The 20,403-nt window shown below is 37.7% G+C and overlaps 2 pseudogenes; both read left to right on the top strand.

Moving 5' to 3' along the window:
• Positions 1-13,168: 13,168 nt before the first annotated feature.
• LOC148585892 (uncharacterized) lies at positions 13,169-14,109 on the top strand (annotated as a pseudogene).
• A 4,051-nt stretch (positions 14,110-18,160) lies between these two features.
• Positions 18,161-19,366, top strand: LOC132183376 (E3 ubiquitin-protein ligase PUB23 pseudogene; annotated as a pseudogene).
• Positions 19,367-20,403: the final 1,037 nt, after the last annotated feature.

Genomic DNA, 20,403 nt, shown 5'->3' with positions numbered 1-20,403 from the left:
ATATTGTTGTTGTGGCGGCCAACAGATGGGATATAACTCCTCTTCTTGAGCTTTTATTTTGGCATTGATAGATTGTAGCAATTGACTGTAGGTTTCACATTCACTGAGAAGAGATGAAAAGTCACAACTCTTTGGAGGATGTGGCTCCTCTTTGTATTGTTGAGGCCAATAGATGGGAGATGCCTTATTTTGAGCTTCAATCTTGGCGTTGATGGATCGCAACAATTGATTACTGGCTTGCATTTGGCTGAGAATAGTTGACTTATTTCTTTAAAGTCAGATCTTTTCAGAAGAGGTGGCTTGGCCTGATACTACTGTTGTGGAGCTTGATTTGCAGGAGCTTGAGCTTGCCATGAGAGATGAGATTGGTGGCTCCATACAGAGTAGAAATCATTCCTTGGTGTAGAGAATGGTGTGCTCATATGGGGTGTTGGAATGTCTCCCACATGAGTGAAATCAAAATTGAAATAAAAAGAAGTTAAAATAATAAAAGGAAAATAAAAACAAAATAAAAAAAGAAAAAGAAAAACACAACTGTCTTGAGGAGTAGGAAACTGCACATGTGAGCTCGATTGCACTCATGCATAAGTGTGTGTATGTGTGAGTGCGGGGATGCGCCCGTGCGCGCAAGGGCGCACGGGTGCTGATGCGGTCGAGCGCACAACGAGGTGTGCTCGATCGTACTCGGGCATAACAGAGAACCAAGAAACACAGCAGCTTCAATACTGCTGTTCAGCTTGTGCTCAATCGCCCTTTAACAGTGCGCTCGATCGCACCGTTATAGAATGGAACTCAAGTACCTGAAATCAGGAAAAAAAAAAAAAGAACAAGAAAAATAAACTAAGAAAAAAAAACAAATTCTAAACAAAGTCAAACAATCTCCTGCAATGGCGCTAAAAACTTGTTGTGCCGATTACCCACATAAATTAATAGGCGAATAACTGGTATATTTTACTCACAAGTGCACAAGATCAAACGATAGTATAGTTAAGCAAATACAAGATCATTCCACGAGGATTGTTGAATTTGTTTAAAACTGATTTTCCAAATTAAATTGCTAAATTGTCACGAGGATTACAATTTTGAAAAGAGATAAAGATAATGAAAAGGTTAGGGATTTGACATCCACCACCAATCAGATTAATTAAAATACAAATATGCCAATGTTCCACTCATGTTGATAAATTTAATGCTTGTCAACTTAAGGGCACGGTATCTACTCTTTAAGCTAATGATTTTCCTAAGTAATGAATTAGGTATAGTATCTACTCTAATGCCTTTCTTCCCTAAAGGATTTAGCATGGTATCTACTAAATTGTTCTTTAAAGAAGCATAAATCTATGGAAACCTACAGATACATGAAGCCTAGGGCATGATATCTTCTCCTAGTTCCCCATGTTAATTATCCCAAGAATTCGTGATGAGATTCTTTTGTTACTTTATTAAACCCAAAAATTGGTCATCCAAATTGATTAAATTAATAGGTCCACACATGTACATGATAATTAACCACATTCAAATGGGGAATTCAAATAAACAAGAACCAATCAAATTAAATAAACCAAACCATGATTGTAACAAAGGCATAATTGAAATCCTAAAAAGACATAATTAGGGCTTCAATCTAGCCCCTAACAAAAGTATTTAGCTAGACATAATAAAAATAAACTAAAAAGAAAAGAAAAGAAGAAACCGAAAACGACTCCTAAAAGTAGCTCTAAATTCTGTTATCTGAAATTGTGTATTTTCTAAGAGGCATAGAAGCCTATTTATAGGCTTAGGAAAACCCTAGAGGCTCTAGAAAACCTAATAAACTCGGAGGTTAGTCTCCTAATTCAACTAAGGAACTGAAAACCTAATTTGAAGTGAAAAAGGGCTTTTGCCGCATCTAGGCGCTTTGAGTGCGCTCGATCGCATCTTGCGTGTGCCACGCTCGAGCGCAAATGCGCTCAAGCTTTCTGCTTCTGTGCTCGAGCCTAAGTGATGCGCTCAATCCTTGCTTTTTGCAGCTTCTTCCCAAAATGCCCTTGAAGCTTGTAGCTTTTTCAAAAATGCTTCATTTTCTTCAAAAACCTAGAAAAAGTAAAAAAACACAAAAGTGAAGTAAAACAACACAAAATAACAAAACTAAGAGATTAATATATGTAAATTAAGGAGTTAAAATATGACTATTTTAACTCTTATGATTCGACCACCCCTTAGGGCCAAACCCAAAAGTTGGAATTTTTGGGTTTGGCCTTAGGTGGTGGCCAAACCACCCGGCCCTTGGGGGTGGATTTTGGCCACCCCCATATCTCAGGTGGGGTGGCCGGCCACCCCCTATGGCAAAAATGGTGGGTGCGATACAACAATTACCCTACATGATAATGTTCTATGATTGATATAACGAATATTCTTTTGGGTTAGAGATCTAGGATTTGGACTTGAATATTAAGTATAAGTCACACACAAATTTTGAGGACGAAATTCTTATAATGGGTGAAGAGTGTAATACTCCAAAATTATTTCCCTATTTTGAAGGAAATAATTTAAGAAAACTTCAGCATTTGTTGTTATGAGTTTTAATTGGTGATTTTATTTTATAAGACTTGAATTTGGTAATGAGGATATAATTATAGGCTTTGATTTTCTATAGTATGAGAGAATTTAATTTGTGATTTGGAGATTTATTTTGATAATTATTAAACGACAAAAAGGAAAAAGACAATAAGTAGTCTTTTGTGGTTTAATGGACTAAGAAGGGCAATTTTGTAATACTCAAAAGTAGGCACAAGGCTTTTTAGGAAAAATGATTTCTGATGGGGAGAGGTTTAGCCGGTTTAGCAAAGGACCTCACGTGAAAGCATAGCTTTCACATGAAGCCAGTACACTTGAGGATATGTATGTCCTCGTGTACTGAGTGGAAATGATGCTCAAGAGTGTCTGTGTATACGAGTTTGAGTTCAATGTCTTTTTTTTTTTTTTAATTGATTGTTGATTAATTTTATCTCCTTTTCATGTGGCTTCATATTCTGGCCGGCTTGATGCAGCCCTAGCCTAACTTATAGCCTCGATGCTTAAAAGGTTGGTGGGCAACTAGACATCCGAAGAATTTTCTACTATGGTAAAGAGAATTTTAGGAGGTTGAGGGGGGGCATTGGACCCCTCTCAACCCCCTCCCTCCACCCCTGGTTTTGTACAGCTCTTGACGAGTTAGGGCGGTCGAGTCAAGGGTGAGCTTACTTGTCGCATAGAATAATATTGCATGTTAATTTGTGTACGTACATGTAAGAAGCCAGAGTTTGGCTTGTCTCAATAAAATAATTACTGAAGAAAAAAAAAAAAATTGTCATATGAATACGTTTTCACGTAACTTTAACATTTTTTATATAACATAACATATTTACGCTCAAAATCTAGATCATAAAATAACTCATAATAAAATGAAAAGAGATCCTATTCTTTTTATATATATATATGCTCTTAGAAGATGAATATGTTGATTATCGTGTTGTTGGTGGATACTATTAAATTAAGAGAAAATGCTAATATCATCTCATTATCCTCATCTGAAATCTTCAAAGCTGATGTGGCGTGTTTTCATGATATTTAGTAATGGAAATGGAAAAGAATGCTCAAACTTGGAGAAAAAATCAACTTAACTTCTCATTTAGAATTGCATGTACACTATATATACCAAGTCTGTTTCAGCTTAGTATGAAAAATAGAATTAGTTTGAACATGTGTAAAATAACCAACTTACAACTGAAAGCTTAACTAATAAACTTGTAACTTAGTAACTAAATTGCTCCTACAATTATGGAGTCTATTGCATGCTTATTTGGCAGCAAGGTAAGTCACTTGCTTTGGCTGCTCTGCTTGTACTCTTTGGCTGCTCTGCTCTACTTGTACTCTCAATACTCCCCCTCAAGATGAGATTTCATAATATGTCAGGAAGAATAGATATTATGAAGACTCATCTTGGACACCAAAGGAGAAAATAAAGAGGAACCAATAGCTTTTGTAAAAACATCTGCCAACTGATGTTGTGATGAAACATGAAAGGTTCGAATAACACCCATTTGCAGCTTTTCTCGTACAACATGACAATCAATGTCAATATGTTTTGTACGTTCATGAAAAACAGGATTTGCTGCAATGTGTAGAGCAGCTTGACTGTCACAATAGAGCAAGGCAGTTTGAAGGGGAACTTGCAAGTCTTGGAGAAGAGTTCTAAGCCACACAATCTCACAACAAGTAGAAGCCATGGCCCTGTACTCAGCCTCTGCAGATGACTTGGAAACGGTTGTCTGTTTCTTAGATTTCCATGAAATTAGTGCATTATCAAGGAAAATACAATACCCTGTCACAGATTTTCTTGTATCTGAGCAACCAGCCCAATCGGAATCACAAAATGCCTTCATTTGTAGACTAGAAGTAACAGGAAAGAACAACCCTTGAGCAGGGGATGCTTTAATATATCTTAGTACTCTATTGGCTGCTGCTAAGTGTGGAACTCTAGGCTTGTCCATAAACTGGCTGAGAACCTGAACAACAAAGGAAATATCAGGTCTTGTTATGTTGAGATAGAGTAGTCTACCAACAAGCCTTCTATATGAAGTAGGATCTTCTAAGATTGAACCAGAATCTTTAGAGAACTTCACATTAGGTTCCATTGGGAATTTTGCAGGTTTTGAAGCCAACATACCAGTATCTTCAAGAATCTCCAAGGCATATTTTCTCTGACAGACAGAGAGACCAAGCTCACTTCGAGCTATTTCCAAACCAAGGAAGTATTTCAACTGTCGAAGATCTTTAAGCTTAAACCTATCATTAAGCACTTGAGTAAACTTGGAAACCTCAACTGAATTATCACTTGCAAGGATGATATCATCTACATATACCAGTAAAGCAATAAATGAACCATCTGAAGTTCTAGTGAACAATGTGTAATCAGCTCTAGATTGGACAAACCCAAACTCAATCAAAGCAGAAGAAAACTTTGCAAACCACTGCCTTGAAGCTTGCTTTAAACCATAAAGTGGTTTGTTGAGCTTACATACCTTGGACTCCCCCTTTTTAGAAAAACCAGGAGGCAACAACATGTAAACCTCTTCATCAAGATTGCCATGAAGAAAGGCATTATTCACATCCAACTGGTGAAGATGCCATTTCTTAGCAGCTGCAACTGCCAAAAGAGTTCTCACTGTTGTGAGTTTAGCCACAGGAGAAAAAATTTCATAATAATCCAATCCCTCACATTGGTTATAACCCTTTGCTACCAATCTTGCTTTACACCTTTCCAAAGTCCCATCAGACTTTAACTTCACTTTATAGACCCACTTACATCCAATGGCTTGTTTTGAAGCAAGAAGATCAACTACTGTCCAAGTATTATTAAGTTCAAGTGCCTTGATCTCATTATCCATAGCCTCACGCCACTCCTCAAATTTGACAGCTTGAGTATATGACTTGGGTTCAACAATAACAGAAACAGAAAGACTAAAAGATTTCTGATTAGATGAAAGCTTGTTATATGAAAGAACTGAAGACAAATCATAAGGAATACCTGAAGATGGAAAAGCTGCTGTGGGTTCTGAAGTGGAGGCAGCAATATGACAATGATAGTCATGCAAATATCCTGGTCTGTGTTTTACCCTAGAAGACTGTCTAAGTGGCTGTTGTGAAACGTCTACATGTGAACTGGCAGAACCAAAATCAGATGTTATATCATCAGGAATTGGAGCTGAGTTATGAGTACTAGGCTCCAAAGAAGTGGAAGATGAAGTGGGAATCATATGATGTGGTAAACTGATCACTGATTCAGGTAAACAATGAGTAGGAATGGGTAAAGGAATGACTGAATCAGTAAAGGAAAATTGTGAATCAGGATATTTGATTGCATAAGGAAAAATGGTTTCATGAAAAATAACATCTCTTGATACAAACACAGTTTGAAGAGTTAAATCATAAAGCTTGTACCCTTTAATACCATATGGATATCCAAGGAATATGCAGGGTCTAGCTCTAGGATCAAACTTGTGTCTATATCTAAGAAGAGTGTTTGCATAACAAAGGCAACCAAACACTCTCAAATGAGAATAAGAAGGAATTGCTTTGAATAAGACTTCATAAGGAGATTTATGATGCAGAACAGAAGTAGGAATCCTATTGATTAAATGTACTGCAGTAAGAACACAATCTCCCCAAAATTTTAAAGATAAATGTGATTGAAATCTAAGAGATCTTGCTACATTCAGAATGTGTTGGTGCTTTCGTTCAACAATTGAGTTTTGTTGTGGTGTTTCTACACAACTAAGTTGATGGAGAACACCTTTTGATGCATAAAAATCACTCATATTGAACTCAGTACCATTATCAGATCTTAAAGATTTGATTTTAGAATTGAATTGAGTTTCAACCATATTAAAGAAAGTTTGAATATGGTTTCTAGTTTGAGACTTATGTTGCAATAGATGGATCCAAGTGAATCTTGTATGATCATCAACAATAGTTAAAAAGTAAGAAGAACCACTAATAGATTTAACAGAAAAAGGGCCCCAAATGTCACAATGAATTAAATCAAAAGGTTGCTTAGAAACAGAAGAACTATGGGAAAAAAACAATCTGTGTTGCTTAGCCAAAGGGCAAATACTGCAAGTTTTATTGGATTCATGAAGAAGCTGAGGAATTACAGGGGAAAGCATCTTTAAAGGCAAGTCAGAGGGATGTCCTAATCTGAAATGCCACAAACTAGCATTGACAGATTCAATCAAAAAACTAGTAGATGCCAAACTAGTGACTGCATTATTAAACTTGAAAGAACTGAAATTTACAGAATTCAAAGGTAAAACAGAAACTGGATTTTGCAGCAAATGATATAGACCTCCAGCCTCTTCACCCACACCAATCATTCTCCAACTTGTAAGGTGCTGAATGAAACAGAATTTTGATAAGAAAATGAAACAACACTGTAAGCTTTTAACCAACTTACTAACAGATATCAAATTGAATGAAAAAGAAGGAATACAAAGCACATCAGTTAATGTAAAAGATTCTGAAATCTTAATTGTGCCAACATGAGTAACTGATGCATGCTGTCCATTAGGTAACCTTACTGTTTTTGAAGTAACAGAAATGAAAGTGGTGAAAAATGAAATAGAACAGATCATGTGATCTGTAGCTCCAGTATCAATGATCCAAGGAGCTTTGACAGAATTTGTTAATGAATTTTGTTGAGTTAGAGAAGTAGAAGATGCAAAAACTGAATGTTTTGTATCTAAGAGAGATAATGGAGAGGTAATTGAGAAATTACCTGCACCTTTCAGATTGGTAGAAGTGTCACCTTGAATAGGATCTGCTGAAATCTGACTGAAGAGTGGAACTTGATGGACAGAAGATTCAAGTTCTGGAATTGGAGGCTTGAACATGTCCATAAGCTGCTGACATTGTTCATAGGTGATAGGCAACTGAGGAACAGTGTAGTTAGAGACTTGACTAGCAAAATGTGGAGCATTCCTTCCTTTGGTGAATTTGTAACCAGGGGGAAAGCCATGAAGCTTATAACACCTTTCCATAGTGTGTCCAGGAACACCACAATGAGAGCATATGGGCTTTTCCTTACGATTCTGATAAGATCTATTAGCAGCAAAACGATTTGGAGGAACAGCCTTTGAAAGCAAGGCAGTAGTGTTCTGATTGAAGGAAAAACTGGAAGAAGAAATCAACCGTTGCCTTTCCTCTTGAATAACAAGGGAGAAGACCTTATTAATAGAAGGAAGTGGATCAATCAACAAAATTTGTCCTCGAACCTGGGAATAACTCTCATTCAACCCCATCAGGAATTGGTAAACATGCTGTTGCTGGTGATAAGACACGATAGTCTTTAAAGCTCCACAGGTGCATGTAGGAATTGGTTGATAGTTATCCAGCTCATCCCATAAACCTTTCAGTGCAGTAAAATAGGAACTTACAGAACTATTTTCTTGTGACAGAGAAGAAATAGCCTTCTGGAGTTGGAAAATACGCGGCCCATTGTGTTGAGAAAAACGATCATGAAGGTCGTTCCACATTTCAGAAGCATCATCGATATAGATGATACTTGTGGCGATCTCCTTTGAAACTGAGTTCAATAACCACGATAGAACCATATTATTACATCTAGTCCATGCCAAACTAGTGGAATCAGCAAGATTGGAGGGCTTCGACAGAGTGCCATTAACAAAATCCAGCTTGTTTTTGGCCGAGAGTGCCATCATCATCGCCCTTTTCCATGAATTGTAGTTTTCTCCATTGAGCTGTTGAGAAACAATCATGGCGCCTGGACTGTCACCATGATGAAGAAAGAAAGGACTAGAAGAGTCCATTTCTGTGGAAGAAAAAGTTGTATTTGAAGAAGCAGTAGGAATCACCATTAAAGGAATGCAGTAAGGAGATATGAAAAACAGAAAAAACAGAGAAGAAAAAAAAAATGAAGAAGATGCGGAGAATTCAGAGAAAAAGCTCTGATACCATAATGGAAATGGAAAAGAATGCTCAAACTTGGAGAAAAAATCAACTTAACTTCTCATTTAGAATTGCATGTACACTATATATACCAAGTCTGTTTCAGCTTAATATGAAAAACAGAATCAGTTTGAACACGTGTAAAATAACCAACTTACAACTGAAAGCTTAACTAATAAACTTGTAACTTAGTAACTAAATTGCTCCTACAATTATGGAGTCTATTGCATGCTTATTTGGCAGCAAGGTAAGTCACTTGCTTTGGCTGCTCTGCTTGTACTCTTTGGCTGCTCTGCTCTACTTGTACTCTCAATATTTAGCTTCTAATAGTCCAATCAACAGTCTCTCACAATTACCAAAAACTAATATTCAGGAAGTCCAATAAAAGAGCATGCTGACGCTTTTTTTCGCTGTAATTGTTGACAAGATTGAAAATGCAGGACAGTATTATCCTTCTTTTTGTTTTTTTTAATTGTTTTAATAATCTATTTGAGACTTATTCTCTTATAAGAGAATAAGTAAACACCTAATTTTGTTGACTATGTTGTGTACGCACATCGTGGGACAGGAAAAGAAGTTTAAGAGAAGTTTTTTTTGTTTGTTTGTTTTTGTCTTTTTAATGTGGCAACAGGAGTTTAGTACCGTTGCCTAATGCAAAGTTGTTTTTTTTTTAGGACATGTTTGTTGCCGGAACTGACACATCAGCGGCAACACTAGAATGGACAATGACTGAGCTTGCTAGACACCCGGCAGCGATGAAGAAAGCACAGGAAGAAGTTAGAAATATACCATCCGGCAGAGGCACAGTTCAAGAGAGTGATCTTCAACATCTTCATTACATGAAGGCAGTGATTTTGATTGGTCATTGCCTCAGGGGGTTGGTGCAGATGATATGGATCTCAGTGAGATTTTTGGGCTTGCAAGTTGCAACCAGAAAAAAAGACTCCCATTGTTCTTGGGCCAACAGCCAATAAGCACTATGAGTTCAAGGGCTGACCATACTTTAGTTCTCACTTCCTAGACTTGCAATAATGTCTATTTATAAGTTCCTTGTGCTTTCCTAGACTAGGAGAGTGTTCATTTGTTTAAAAACCATCATGGGAGGTCTCATATATACATGCTTTTAAAAACATGTTAAAATTGCATTAAATCTTAAGATTTCTGACAATCTGAGTATCTGATGCCCAAGTTCTAACATCAAGTTAGCTGCAACAAAATAACTTGAAAAAGAAGAAAACCAATCCACAACTCAATAACATCTCTCGCATTTGTCCCTACAGTGTAAGACAGAATGGCAGGATTGTTTTTTGACAAACTCTTGAAGAGCATATATGCATGTATATGTGTATAAAGTACATATGTGCATAAATATGTATGTCGATCAGAAATAGTAGGGATACCATGCATTATAAAGTATTTGCTATAGGCATATTTACCACTAGTTTGTAGACATATCTGAAGTCAGTAGCTGCTCGCAATACACGATGCAGAGGTATGAAAAAATTTGGGCAATTAGGCAGGCAGGCAAATTCTTTAATTGATTGAAATATCTTAATATCAATAGTTAATAATAGATAAAACAAGACCAAGATAAGAAAGGAAATAATACAACCCCAGAAAAAACGAAACACTATCTGATTCATGGTTAAACAGTCAACTTTTAAATCCAAGAGCTAGATATCTAAGAAAGGAAATATCTCTGATTGTAAGCCCATATATAGTCTCGAAATTAATTGAAGTCTTGGCAAGCTATAGTGGCTATTAATACTACTCGTGCTGCCCCCACCATTATAGAGGTTACCGTTACGAGGGGTGGCTCGTGGGCCACCCGAGATGTCCCTGGAGGTGGCCTTTCAATTCCAGCCACCCCCAGGGTAGATCCTCGGGGTGGCCTTCAGGCCATACCCCACCCTCCCACATCGCCAGCAACTACCCTTCTAATTTTTTATTTTAAATTAATTTGAATTTGTTTTATTTTATTTTTTTTTTAAAAAAAGAAAATTAATTCAATTTTTTTTTGTTATATATATTTGGGATTTTTTTTTTATTATTATTTTTTTAAAGTAGCGACATTTGAATAGTGCCAACGTCACCTTCTAAAAGGTGATGTGCACTATTCACACGTCTTCCAAAAGGTGACATTTGGGCTTAAATGTCACCTTGTAGCGACATTTTTATTGTTCAAACGTCTCCAATTTTGAATCCAGTCACTATGTTTAAGGGCATTTTGAAAATGTCGCTTTGCAAACGTCACTACATCAATAATGACGTTTTTTGGGCTAAAAACATCACCTTCTACGTGTCACTATTTTGGCCCTTTTTTTTTTTTTTTTGGTAGATGATGCCAATTTATTAGATTAGTTCATGATGACAATTTGTGCTAGTTAATTTATATAGTATGAGATCATTCAAGATCTTCTATTTTATAGATGGATAGTACGTTCTGTTAACAAAACATATATACAAAGGTAGCATGCACACAAATTTATATACTCGCTTTTTTGATAGTGATGGGAGTTGATAATATTATTTCTTCTTGAGAATAAATAACTAAATCATGAGTACATGTAATGCAGTTTAATATAAATTACCCGAATGCGAAGATGTAGATGACAATTAAGATTACTTGTTTATGTTGATTAGATGACAAAGTTTTTTCATTTCTTTCTGCCAAGAGGGAGATGACAAGTTGAATCTTTATTTTATTCTTAACTATTTTTATATTCAAAAACAAGAAAGAACGACCGGCGCCGACGTAATTCTGAAAATAAAAAACTCGCACATTTCTTTGATATTGCCAGAAGTGATATTTTTAGGTGATTAGGGTTAACATATATCTGAAATTTTCATAGCTACAACGATTTACAAGATTAGAGTTCCACCGATCGAGTTAAAAATTAAATTATGGTTACAATAACTCGATACCAACTCCTGATTACGAACTTAAAGGGTTATGGTTGAAAAATTTGACTCGTTTAATTAAATGAGTTATGTTAGAGTTGATATATATAATCTTATATTCATGTTGACACGTCTCGAACCCAACACGCGACATAATGGCAGGTAATTTTTAACATGACTCGTAAACCCGACATAAACCCAATACAAAATTAGAGGATTAGGGTTAAAGGGTTTGACCCGTTTAATTAAATTGGTCGGGTTAGAATTGACTTATATATTAATCTTATAAATATGTTTCAACATGACCCAAACTCGACACGCAAACATGTATTGTCACTCCTATAAGCAATCATTAGGTAGATTGAAAGTCTTGCCATTCCTCATGTTTTATTTCGTCTATCTCTTTCCTTTTGTTATTAATATCCTTTGTAATGTATCTATTTTTCACCAATATATACGTTATCACGTAAGAGTGCATTTGAAATTGCAATTTCGCAAGAATAATTTGCGTTTTTAAATGATATTGCAAAAAGTAAGGCATTTGAGCATTGTGTTTTAAAAGCACTTAATATAAAATAAATTAATAATAATAATAATAATAATAATAATAATAATAATAAGCGATTTCTATAAGCAGGCTATGGATACTTATTTGAAGAGGTGCGAATTTAAACTAAAATCTTGATTTCACATATATTTGATTTAAAAAAAAAAAACTTTTTAATATGTTTTACTAAACATTTTTATGATTTTAAAAAGTAGCGATTTCAAAAACATAATTTTTAAAAACGCAAATTTTTAAATCGTACTCCCCAAAGGGACTCTAAGAGTTGTTGATTGGAGTACATAATTGAAAAGATTGAGAATAAAACCGAGTATTCCTTCCAACTTTTTTCCTCTTGCTCCTGCCGGGTAGTGCGGCCCTAGGCTAAACCCTAAGGCCTCCTACTTTATAAATACTTTTTATTGAGATATGATTTGATTCCTTGAAATTCCTCCCTTGATTATCTACCATTTATTTCTCTTAATTAGTTCCCATGTATATAGAAACACACCTGTATGTCATTATTAGATTTTATATTTGAATTGTATTTTCCTTTTCTTAGTCCATAGTTTATGGGATTTTGTCCCCCTTAATGTACTATAAAACATAGCTCAAAGATGCAGAATTATATATGAGAATTCATTCTCTTTTCATGTCTTTGTTCAATCTTGTTCCAAGTTATATTTCTTAACATGGTATCAGAGCAGTTCTGATTTCCATTTTTTTTCCTCCATCAACATGTCCGAGTCACACACAAATGTGGAGGGTCATACACCCTTGAACAACGAAACACCTCACACAACAACCAGTGATGTTTCTCTTCAATCTTCTCCATATTATCTCCATTCTGCTGATCATCCAGGAGCAGTTTTGTGTTCTACCCATCTCACCGGTGACAACTACATCACCTGGAAGCGAGCCATGAAAATGGCCTTAAATGCCAAAAACAAATTTGGCTTTGTAGATGGTTCTCTTACTCGACCACCAGCCAACTCCACAGACCTTCCTATGTGGGAAAGATGTAATGATATGGTGCTGTCATGGATCCTTAACTCCATTGATACATCGCTCGTCAACAGTGTCATCTATTGCAACAATCCTCGAGAGGTATGGATCGACTTAGAAGAACGTTTCTCTCAAGGTAATAATCCCCGAATCTTTAAGTTAAAAAGAGATATATCTACCTTGAGCCAAGATCATATGTCAATTGCTGCCTACTATAACATTATCAAATCATATTGGGATGAGTTAAATACACTCACAACCATCCCAGAATGCTCTTGTGGTGCCTTGCGAGAACTCAACCAAATGCAGGAAGTTGAACGTGTCTTTCAATTCCTTATGGGATTGAACGAATCATATGCTTCCATCCGCAGTCAGATTCTTGCTGTAGATCCTCTTCCCAACGTTGGCAAAGTTTATTCCATCATCCATCAAGAAGAAAAACAGAGATTGCTCCACCTCCCTACATCCAATTCTGATTCTATAGCCATGGCAGCAAATCGAAATTTTTCGCAATCTCGTCCAAATGAATCACGAGGCAGAGGACGTGGTAGGCCAAAATGCGATCACTGTGGAGCTCTTGGACATTGGAAAGATGTCTGCTATAAGCTCGTAGGGTATCCATCCAATTGGGATCATTCTCGCAACAATCAAAAGTCCGGCCCCCCAAAAGGATCCTCTCCTTATGTTGCTCATCATGTCTCTACAAAACCATGAACATCTCATACCAGTGAAAGTTCAATACCAGGTCTCTCTGCTGAACAGTACCGCCAATTGATGGATCTTCTCTCGCCCACTCCTTCAGCCAACTTTGCTGGTAATATCCCATCTCCCTCTTGTAATTTAATTCCACCTTCACATTCATCTGATTGGGTCATTGATAGTGGAGCATCCGATCACATGACCTCTATTCCATCCATCCTCAAGACTTCTCATGAAGTTAGCAATGCTAGCCCCATTAAACTTCCTACAGGTGAAGTCGTTCCTATCACTCACATTGGCTCTGTCAAATTATCCCCCACTGTCACTATAGCCAATGTTTTATGCGTCCCTGATTTTAAGTTTAATCTCCTTTCTATTAGCAAAATCACTTGTGCTCTAAATTGTGTTGCTATTTTTTTCTCCACTTTTTGTGTCTTCCAGGACCTAGCCACGAGGAAGCTGATTGGAATGGGTGAACTTCGTGATGGACTATACTACTACAAGGCATCCGCAACACCACTTTCCTCTGCAATTCCATCTGCCATGCAATCCCAACAGAATCTTGACTTCTCTTTGTGGCACCAACGTCTAGGACATCCATCTCCATCTGGCATGAATAAATTCATTTCTATTCCTAATTCTTGTTCTCACTGTGATGTATGCCAACGAGCTAAACATACTCGTCTCCCTTTTTCATTGAACCACAATAAAAGCACTGCCATTTTTTCTCGAATATATTGTGACATTTGGGGAGGTTATCCTACTCCTTCACACACAGGTGCCCATTATTTTTTGACTGTTGTTGATGATTATTCACGCAACACTTGGGTATATCTTATGCGTTTCAAATCTGAAACTTATTCCTGCTTAAAGCATTTTTGCCTTCTCATCAAAAATCAATTTTCCTGCCCAGTTAGACACATCCGAACTGACAATGGGCAAGAATTTCTATCACATCGCATCCAACAATTCTTCCACGATGAAGGTATAATTCATGAGCGCACTTGTGTGGAAACGCCCCAACAAAATGGAGTTGCAGAGCGTAAGCATCGACACCTACTCAATGTTGCACGGTGCTTACGCTTCCAAGCCCATCTTCCCATCTCTTTTTGGGGTGAGTGTATTTTGACTGCCACATATCTCATCAATAGAATCACCTCCCCTAGCCTTGGAAACAAATCCCCCCATGAACTCCTTTTCAATACCTCTCCCGAATATCATCATCTTCGGGTGTTTGGCTGCCTTTGCTATGCACAATCCCTTCGTTCATCTCGCGACAAATTCTCACCCCGTGCCTCCAAATGTATCTTCCTTGGTTATCCGTTTGGCCATAAAGCATACCGAGTATATGATCTAACTACTAAGAAAATCTTTATATCTCGAGATGTAACTTTCGTTGAGAATGTTTTCCCATTCCAACATCATTCTCCTTCTCCAAGTGCACCTGTTATCCCTTTACCCTCTATGGATCTTTCTCTCCCTAACCCATCTACTCCAACCACTTCAACATTCATTTCTGCTCCTAGTCCCACCGACCCAATTGACTCATCTTGTCCTCTTACCCCTTCTGTGCCTTCACCCACACCACCACCTCCTGCCCCTTCACCCCCACTACCACCCATCCCCACTCGGCCTCAACGCATAATCTCCCGACCTACCTATTTGAAGGATTTTATTTGTGCGCCTCTACCTAACAAGTCCATCACGACTTCCCCTCATCAGCACTCGGCAGGTATGGTCCATTCTCTGTCTCATTTTCTTTCATATGATCGTTTTCACCCCAAACACTTGGCTTTTTTATCTGCTTTGTCTCACCATAAAGATCCCATCAATTATACACAAGCGGTCCAACACTCACATTGGCGGGATGCCATGGCTTCTGAAATTCAAGCCTTGGAGGCAAATCAGACTTGGACACTTCAAGCCTTACCATCTGGCAAACGACCCATCGGCTGTAAATGGGTCTTCAAGACCAAGCTTCAAGCAGATGGCACCATTGAAAGGTACAAAGCCCGCCTTGTGGCTAAAGGCTATACTCAAATTGAAGGGCTCGATTATCATGATACCTTTGCACCTGTTGCCAAGCTTGTCACTGTTCGTTGTGTCCTTGCCGTTGCTGCAGCCCGTCATTGGTCTCTCCATCAACTGGATGTTCATAATGCTTTCCTGCATGGAGACCTTGATGAAGAGGTCTACATGACCCTTCCACCCGGTTTTTGCAAGAAGGGGGAGAATCGAGTTTGTCGTCTCAACAAATCACTTTACGGGCTTAAACAAGCCTCTCGCAATTGGTTTTCCAAATTTTCTTCTGTCCTTGTTGCGGCTGGTTTTCAACAATCTCCAGCTGACCACTCTCTATTCACTAAGTCACAAGGCCCTTCTTTAACAATAGTTCTTGTCTATGTCGATGACATCTTGGTGGCTGGTAATAATCTGGATTCTATTGGCAAACTCAAAGACTTCTTAGCCCAAAAGTTTCGCATCAAAGATCTTGGCACTTTAAAATATTTCTTGGGCCTCGAAGTTGCTCGATCACCAACCGGTATCTTTCTTAATCAACGAAAATATGCTTTGGATATTCTCAGTGACAGTGGTCATCTTGGTGCTCGGCCAGCTACCTTTCCAATGGAGCAAAATCTCAAGCTTACACATGAAGAAGGTACTCCCCTACTTGATCCTAGCCCTTATCGGCGTCTTGTGGGCCGTTTGCTTTATCTCACTATCACTAGGCCCGACATTGTGTATTCCGTCAACATTTTGAGTCAATTTATGCATCAACCACGCCAGCCACACTACGATGCTGCCATCAGAATTCTCCGCTATATCAAATCATCCCCTGGCAAAGGTATTTTTTTCCCTACTGATTGTGACTTCCAAGTTTATGGTTACTCAGACTCAGATTGGGCGAGTTGCCCCATCACTCGTCGATCCACCACCGGCTATTTTACTACACTTGGCAATAGCCCTCTCTCATGGAGAACCAAGAAGCAAACCACTGTCTCCCGCTCTTCCGCAGAAGCTGAATACCGCGCTATGGCAGCAACCACTTGTGAACTCCTTTGGCTCAAGATGCTTCTTCAATCTCTCGGGGTTCCTCATTCTCAACCCATGAAGCTCTTTTGTGACAATAAAGCAGCCCTTCACATTGCTGCCAACCCCGTTTTTCATGAACGAACGAAGCATATCGACATTGATTGCCACCTTGTCCGTGAAAAACTCTGTGCTAAGATCATCTCTACAGCTCACGTCCCTGCTAGCCATCAGCTTGCCGATATTTTCACTAAAGCTTTGGGCCGTGACAACTTCCTTAGTTTCCTTAGCAAGTTGGGCATTACGGATCTTCATGCACCAACTTGAGGGGGAGTATTGAGATATGATTTGATTCCTTGAAATTCCTCCCTTGATTATCTACCATTTATTTCTCTTAATTAGTTCCCATGTATATAGAAACACACCTGTATGTCATTATTAGATTTTATATTTGAATTGTATTTTCCTTTTCTTAGTCCATAGTTTATGGGATTTTGTCCCCCTTAATGTACTATAAAACATAGCTCAAAGATGCAGAATTATATATGAGAATTCATTCTCTTTTCATGTCTTTGTTCAATCTTGTTCTAAGTTATATTTCTTAACACTTTTTTTTAAAAAAATAAAACTCGATGTTTATACTAAAATTGTCAATTGAAAAAAACAAGAATATGAAAGGCCTAACGAAAGCTTAGAAAACCAAACCAAACAAAACAAAAAAGGTGATATGGCATATTTAAAAGATCCCAACTAAGCATGTGCTTTTTTTTTTTTTTTTTTTTTTTTTCTAAGTGTTAGCAAGTTGGGAGTGTAAAATAATCCTATCACAAAATGAAGTTGAAATAGTGCATAAAAAAAATACAATTGCTTATGCAGAAAGCAAATTTCTATCTAACATCGACAATCACAAGAAAAATAAAATGAATTACCCATATTATTTAATGAACAGTAATTGAATATAAATTTTAATTAATTAGTAATTTGCCATTCTAAAACATGAGTCTAAAAAACATATATATATATATATATTTCAAAATCTATGTAGCCTACACGTCCTAATTTTACGTGGAAAAATGTTTAAATTGTTTCAATACTTACACTGTTACAGCTTGCAAATGGCGTTGACAAATACAAACATTGAATCATTATTGCCACTTACCCTAATCATATTTTAAATCAAGCTGACAAATTCAATTTACGCAACTAAACTTCCCTATTTGAAAACCCTCCAGAAAAACCATTCATGACCTGGTAAAGTTGGTCTTTCTTGAGCCTTTCAAGAGCTTGGAAAAGTCATCTCTCTTCCTCAACGCTCGTATTTTGACTTTCTCATTTTGCTCACTCGATCTCCTCCCCACCCCTATAAATAAACCCACCTCCCAAGCTCTACAAAAAATTGAATTCCTTGTATCATTTCAACTACTTGATCCAATCTGAAAATTTCCCATCTGGGTTTTACTTAAAACGCAAGCTTTTTCTTTATCTTTGATTAAATCAATGGATGAGATCGATGTTCCTCCGTTCTTTCTCTGCCCCATTTCTCTAGAGCTCATGAAAGACCCCGTTACGGTCTCTACTGGAATAACCTACGACCGCGAAAACATCGAAAAATGGTTGTTTTCCGGGAAAAACAATACCTGTCCGATCACAAAACAACCACTTTCAGCCGAGTGTGATCTAACACCAAACCACACTCTCAGGCGATTGATCCAATCATGGTGCACCGCCAATGCTTCTCATGGCATCGAAAGGATTCCGACGCCGAAGCCTCCAATCAGCAAAATCCAGATTGCCAAACTCTTCAACAATGCCAAATCCCCAGAGTCGAAGATAAAATGCCTGCAAAATCTCCACTCTCTCGCTTTCGAGAGTGCAGCCAATAAACGTTGCATGGAAGCTACCGGCGCGGTTGACTTCTTAGCTTCCATTGTGTCAGCAGTAGAAGAAGAAGAAGAAGCTTCAAACGACGACGGGATTGACAAAGCCTTGAGCATCCTCTCCAGTCTCCAACTTTCTGATGCCGCTCTAAAGAAACTTACTGGGAGAAATGGCGAGTTCATCAAATCCTTGACGCGAGCCATGCAACGTGGGAGCTACGAGACTCGCGCTCATGCGGTTTTGTTGTTGAAATCCATGATGGAAGTTGCTGAACCGATGGAGATGATCAGTTTGGAAACTGAATTCTTCGTCGAATTAGTGCACGTCTTGCATGATCAGGGCTCAAATGTGGTGTTAAAATTGCTAATCCAGCTTTGTCCGTGGGGAAGAAACAGAGTGAAAGCAGTGAAAGCAGGCGCAGTTACTGTATTGATAGAGCTTCTTCTTGATTGTTTCGACCGGAGGGCTTGCGAAATGACGTTGGTGGCATTGTACATGCTATGCGGATGTGCCGAGGGGCGGGTGGAGCTGCTCGGGCATGCGGCGGGGCTGGCGATTGTGTCAAAGAAAATTCTGAGGGTTTCCCAGGTGGCGAGCGAGAAGGCGGTGAGTATTCTGTTCGCCATTTCGAAGTTCTCGGCAACTCCGTCGGTTGTTCAGGAAATGTTGCAGTTGGGTGTGGTGGCAAAGCTGTGTATGATGCTTCAGGTGGAATGTGGGAGCAAGGCCAAAGAAAAAGCAAAAGAGATACTTATATTGCACGCTAGCGCATGGAAGAGTTCTTCATGTATACCAAAAAGCTTTCTCTCTTCGTATCCATCTTGAGAGAGGGAGAGAATTAATTAAGTGTGACTTGAATTAATTCCCTTTTTAGGATCATTTTTTCTGTATACATGATTCATTTATTTCTACAAAACATTCATGATCGACTAAAACGTTATGAAAACTCTCAATGTGGGAGCCTTCCATAATGTCTTTGGGTGTGCTTGGAAGTATCAAACGGTCGAGGAAGATTGATTTGCATCTTTCTTCTCCATTTTCATTGTTGCATTTAAAGTGATTCCAATGTTAGGAATTTCCTTTGATAATATTTCTTTCCAAAAATAATATGGGTGGCAATTCGTGTTCACTTGTCCAGTTTGAGTTGCGTCAAGACATACGTATAAGATATATATGTCAATCATAACCCGACTAATTTAATTAAACGGGTCAAATATCTCAACCTTATATATCCCTCTAATTTTGTATTGGGTTTGCAAGTTATGTAAAAAATGAGTAATGCTATAAATTTTCTTAGAGTCCTCCTAGAGTCATCCCAATTAATGTGATGTGGATTTTAAAATTACCGTTGAATTTAAGATGTGATTTATTGACTTTTAATCTATTGGTGATTTTAAAAGCCATATCACATTTAAGATGGCTTTAAGAGGACTCTAGGAAGACTTATAGCATTACTTGTCAAAAATTGCCAGCTATTATGTTGGATTTAGATTGTGTCACGGCATAGGTAAAAGACTATACAGATAAACTCTAATTCGACCCATTTAATTAAACAGGTTAGACTCCTCAACCCTAACTCTTTAATTTTGTGTTGGGTTCATGGGTCGTGTTAAAAATTGCCAGCCCTAAAGGTATGTCATTTTTCTTATTTTCTGGCTTTAAGACCAACCGTGCTTTAGAGATTTTTTATTTTTTATTTTTTATTTATTTTTATTTTTTTTAAGTAATGCTTTAGAAAATCCTTTTAACATTTAGGTCTTGGAAAATGTTTGAGGCACTAAAAATTTTACTACAATTATCATACAATGTGTCGGTTCATAATTTGTAAAATGATTAAGAGTGTATGGCTAGCAAGTCAAACA

Source organism: Corylus avellana, chromosome 5 (assembly GCF_965113065.1).
Source record: "Corylus avellana chromosome 5, dhCorAvel1.hap1.2, whole genome shotgun sequence".
NCBI lineage: Eukaryota > Viridiplantae > Streptophyta > Magnoliopsida > Fagales > Betulaceae > Corylus > Corylus avellana.
Note: the sequence above shows the minus strand (reverse complement) of the source record. Positions and strands in the feature narration are given on the sequence as shown.